Genomic DNA, 5,548 nt, shown 5'->3' with positions numbered 1-5,548 from the left:
AAATGACTTCGGGTCGAAAAAGATGACCCGAAACAAAATTTGAATCTGACCCGAAAACAATATCGAATAGAAAATAAAAAAATTCAAATCCAACAAAATATCTCTCGAATCCGAACCGAAATTTAGACGAGATGGATCTTAAACACCTCTAATAAGTAGTGATATTCCTCAATCCTCATCATGCATTATGGATTCTTCTTCTTCCTTTAATTTGTTTTTCTAGGTCGTGTTCCTCATGGATTCTTCAAATGTTCTTATCATGCATCAATCATAATTGTTATCCACTATGCTTTTCCTTTTCAACTTATAAGGGCTTGTGCTTCACGTTCCCACTGTCTTTTTCTCCTTTTTCTTCTTTAATTTTAATTTATTTTTTTTTCTTTTTGAATAAATTGCCACTTTCTCTAAAAGAAAGTGAAGAGAAAATAATGGGTTTCCATGTCCCGGGCATGAACTAGCATTGTTTTGTCAATATCATGCCATTCTAATTATTGTGCTTAAACATATATATATGTTCCCCAATTTCAATATGTACTCCATGTTTGTAACATGATGAGGAAAAAAGGGTTCACAACCTAACTTAAATGGAGACGAGTGTGAATGCTAAAGTTTCACATTATTAAATAAGAATTGACAAAGTGATGTTTACATGATATATTAATATAAAGTGTTTATAAATACTATCACAAAAATTACTTTTTAGCAGTAAAATTGTAGCGACATAACATAATGGTTACTATATGTTTTATTTAAATTATATTTTTACAAAAATTATATATTTATCATAATTATTATATGTTATAATAACAATTATATATTTTTTGTGATTATTTAAAAAGTTTTTATTACTGACATATATATAATTGTCGTTAAAATTTTTTATCGACAAAATATAAGACGGTTAATGTTTCATTGTCGATAAATATAGTAACAATTATTTTTATTACCGTTAAAAATAAAATAAATTATTGTTGAAAATAATTTTTCTAACAGTGAAACTAAGTTTGTGAATAAGATGTAACTAACAATTTGTTATTGATAAATGTTAGGACCAAAACTTTTTGTCAATATTAATTGATACTTGGCTAACACTTTATTTTTATACTATTAAAATTTAGAGTTAAAAGTTAGTATTTAAGATTTAAAATGTTAGTTAAGAATTATTCAAAAATAATAAATTTTAAACAAATTAATAGATAGGTTCCTAACTTTTTAAATTTTTGACAAATACATATCTGACAAAATTTAAATACAAAAAAATTTTTGACTTTAACAAACGGGAGATAATTTAATTTTTCCGTCTATTTGTCTCTCATACACCAAACAGAATTGATTGACGTGGTTGAAACGGTGTCTAGGTGTCTGTTATGGTGCCACGCTGAAAGGAGAATAAAGTTCGAAGGACAAATAGGTCCTTACTGATGAAAACGACGTCGTTTTGCAAAGATAGCCCATTTGTAACATCCAACTTTTTGAATCAAGTTATTTTTTTTAATAACTAATTAATTAATTAAAATGGTAACGATTTAAGATTTGAATTTAAAATTTAAACATATGAAAGCACTAGTGGTAGTAAATCTCTAACTGACAGTAAACAACCTTTTAAAACATAGTCATAACTAATTCTACATTTATTAGATTTAAATGATATTTTGTTATATGAAAAGATATGAATACTAGCTCTATTCCTTAAGTTCAGTATAAAATTAAATTAGGTAGATAAATCGGTTACAAGTTCAGAGTAGAAAATCGCGCTCTTATCAGCCAACCTGATATACTAATAGTATTTTAAAAATATCTCAAGCTGTGGTTATCCGATTGACTTAATTTAAGATTCGTTTTAAAGCTAATTCAATTCTCTATAAATTTGTCTCTAATAGCTAATTCCAAATTACAAACGTAAAAAAAAGTTATAGGGCTCACAAAGTGACGATCCAGATTGAAGATTTCACCTAAATGCCTCCTAACATAATCTGCACATACCTGAGAGCTATTTGATCCTTCCTTTCTCATTCTATTCCCTTTTTCTATACAAAACATTCTAGTATACACAAAGTCTAGCCATGAAACAAGTCTCTATTTACTAACAAACCGCATCTATTTGCATCGGAATACCTAGCGGAACTTCACTCGAGGTAGGGGTTTTATGATAATTTTTATGTCATATATAGATGTTAGCATTACATGTCATGATATAATGTCTCTTCCCTTCATACGCATTATGCATTATAATAAAAATCTTATGTGCATAAAGAACTGAAGGAACGATCCTTCGGTAAGGGAAGGTGACCCCCAAAGACAAGATAATCGAGATGATCCTTCGGTAAGGGAAGGTGATCGGCAAACTTTTGGGAACCTTCGGTAAGGGAAGGAGACTCCCATCAATTTTATATAATAAGATATCTTTGTTGATATAACTATTTTCTTGTGTATGTCTAAATAACCTTGATTGTAAATTGAACTGAGGGAAATAATCATTCGGTAAGGGAAGGTGACCCCTAAAGACAAGATATCGATATGATCCTTCGGTAAGGGAAGGTGATCGATCGAGATGATCCTTCGGTAAGGGAAGGTGATCGCCAAAACGTTTGGGATAAGAACCTTCGGTAAGGGAAGGGGACTCCCACCTTTTATACCGGCTTGAGCTCAATACCTTCCATAAAAGCTACGAGAAAAAGTAATGAAAAGTGCAATGAAAAGTGTGATCATGATTATTCTTATTTTATCTTTTTTTTTTTATTTATGATTACGTTTATTATTGCATTCAAATATCCTTCTTTTTTTCAAAGTTCCTTTTTGTATGATGTATGATATTGTTTAAGATCTTTATTTTATTCAGATCTATTCTGTTTGATCTACCTATGGCAATGTTACTATTCATCTCTTATTTATTATTTATTTCGTCTTGCTTTATGGCCTATGAGAACATCATACCAAGGTTTATGAGTTACCTTTATATGTTTTAATGCTATAGGCATTTTGTATGCATTACACATGTCATAACATAAGTAAATAAGAAGCATTTAAAAGTCACACTACTCCGACTAATCAAGACTTTTGAAAATAATAATTGAACAACATTGCATCATCACTGTTTTTATTTTAAAACTCGGAGTGGTTGGGAATGGATACGATGACACCATATAGATAAACTACTGAGAAACTTTTGTTTCTCACCCCTCTCTCCGTACCATCTTCAGGAACGATGCAGTACGAAGCAATACAGTTGAGGTGAAAAGATAGGTGCACTAGTGGGAGCAAGCTATCGAGGACGTAGATACAAAACATTAAACGTTTACCTTAAGAAGAAAGAATATGCGATTGTTTTAGCCATAGTTAAACAAATTAAGAGAATTAGGATTTTTTATATGTCTTGTTTTATCCTTATTGACTGATTGCAATTGTAACTATTATATTTCCTTTTTTATTTGGTATGAGTAAAGCTTGTCATTATTGTACCTTCATAGTTTAGCACACCGGTTTTTTATGTTAGTATTTTCAAATTCACTTATATTTTTCAACTAGTAACTATTCTAACAAAAACTAATTATTCAATATTTTTATCTATAAATTATTTTATATAAATATTTCATATTTGTTTTAAAAGAAGAATTCCGCAAGGTTTTGAATATCAGCTACTAAATATAATCTAAATAAAGCTTAACTCAATTTAAAAGTATTAGGGTGTTACACTATTCTTATTAAAAACCCTTTAGCAAGACAGAAATTACCATATACTACCCTAACCCCTTCATCAAGCCAGAACTCTCTTCCCTCTGAAACGAAACTAAAGCGTCATCGAAGAAGGTGGAGTAGGAGAAACGAAGTTCGTATGCTGAAGAAGTTTAGCCATCAATCAAGGTAAGCAAATCCACAACGTTTCGCATTAGGGTTCCATTTAGTGTAGAGTGCGATGCATGTAAATGCATTCTGCCATGGTTGCTTTGTGTTTCAGTTTATTTGAAAAAAATTATTGTGTCCTCTTTTTAAAGTTTCTTAGGGTTCTATGCATTGTGGGTTGATTTTGTTTTTGTTTAAAAATTACAGATGACTGATAGATATGTAATTTTTTACCATGGAGAAAAGTTTGTGAGGAATGGTGACGGGGAACTTGTTTATGTGAATGGAAAAATAGAAAAATTTTCAGAGATGGACATAGATTTTATCAACTTTGGTGATTTGGTGAAGTTGTACGAAGGTTTAGGATATCCTGACTACAAGGCAATATACTGGTTTGATAGTAAGTGGGAATGTTGAGTGCATAGAACTAGATGACATCTATGATAATCTGATGACATCATCCTTTGATGACGGCTACAAGAGCACGAAGGATGAACCTTACAAGCCTCCACTTCCGGGGTATAATGATGACAGTAATGATGAGGAGAGCAGTGGAGAAGAGAAGCGTACCAAAAATAAGAGAAGTATGACTTACAAGGGAAAAAAAGTGGCTGTACCAAAGAGAAAAATGAAAGAGAACAAGAAGGATTCACTAAAGAGGAAGGATGCACCAAGGAAGAATGGGCTACCTTTGCAAAACGACATCGTTTTTATCAGCAATACTTCGAACTTTATTCCCCTTCCAGCGTGGCACCGTAATAGACACCTGAACACTGTTTCAACCACGTCATCCAGTTTTGTTTGGTGTATGAGAAGCAAATGGATGGAAGGATTAAGTTGTCCTCTGTTTGTTAAAATCAGAATTTTTTTTTGTATTTAAATGCTTTTTTTTTGTTCGCACTAGGATATTCATCAGACTGAAAACCCAATGACTAATCCCCCAAGTACTGCAGAGATCTATCTATCTTTTTTCCTAAATTTTATATGGTCATATAACATTTTTTTAAAGAAAACTTTATATTAAACAGCAATGCTAAAATATCTAAATGGACCAAATTACAAATCTCTAAAGGAGTTTTTTTCAGCCATATTAAATTTGGTCTGATAAGTACCAAATTAGTTAGAGAATGCGCTACTAAATTATCTCCTCTTTTCACATATAAAAATTTGTAAAGCCTAAACCTATTTAAAAGAGCTTTATAGTTTACTATGATGGTGCCAAAAAGACCAATAGATTTATGTGTTGAGACTAAAATCTCTACAACTCCAATGTTATCACTTTCTATTTTCAAATCAAAAAAATATCCTTAGACTACTATATTCAAACCCATAAATATTTTCATAACTGAAAATAAGTAATGAGTCTCCAACGTGGCAGTAGCCATAACTATCCCCTCCCAATTTCTAATTACCACACCTACACCATAACATTACTCTTTGTTATTATATATAGTTTTATAAAGTTTTGTTGATGAGGGTGTACACGTACATATGTTATCCTTTATTTGGCCTGTTTATCTTTTATCAAGCCCTTTCTTGTATTACCGTTGCTTTCGGATAAGCTTAATTAAGAAAAATGATTTAATTAAAATTTTCGTAACAAAAATACACATGATTAGAAAAATAAAAATACAGAATTTAAACGGAGTAGTAGCTCCTTTAATTTACAATAATCTTTTAGAATGAGTCTAATATCACTTGGAGGCTA

Source organism: Arachis ipaensis, chromosome B02, assembly GCF_000816755.2.
Source record: "Arachis ipaensis cultivar K30076 chromosome B02, Araip1.1, whole genome shotgun sequence".
In the NCBI taxonomy this organism is placed as follows: domain Eukaryota; kingdom Viridiplantae; phylum Streptophyta; class Magnoliopsida; order Fabales; family Fabaceae; genus Arachis; species Arachis ipaensis.
The sequence above is the reverse complement of the archived record's forward strand: the minus strand, read 5'-3'. Positions refer to the sequence as shown.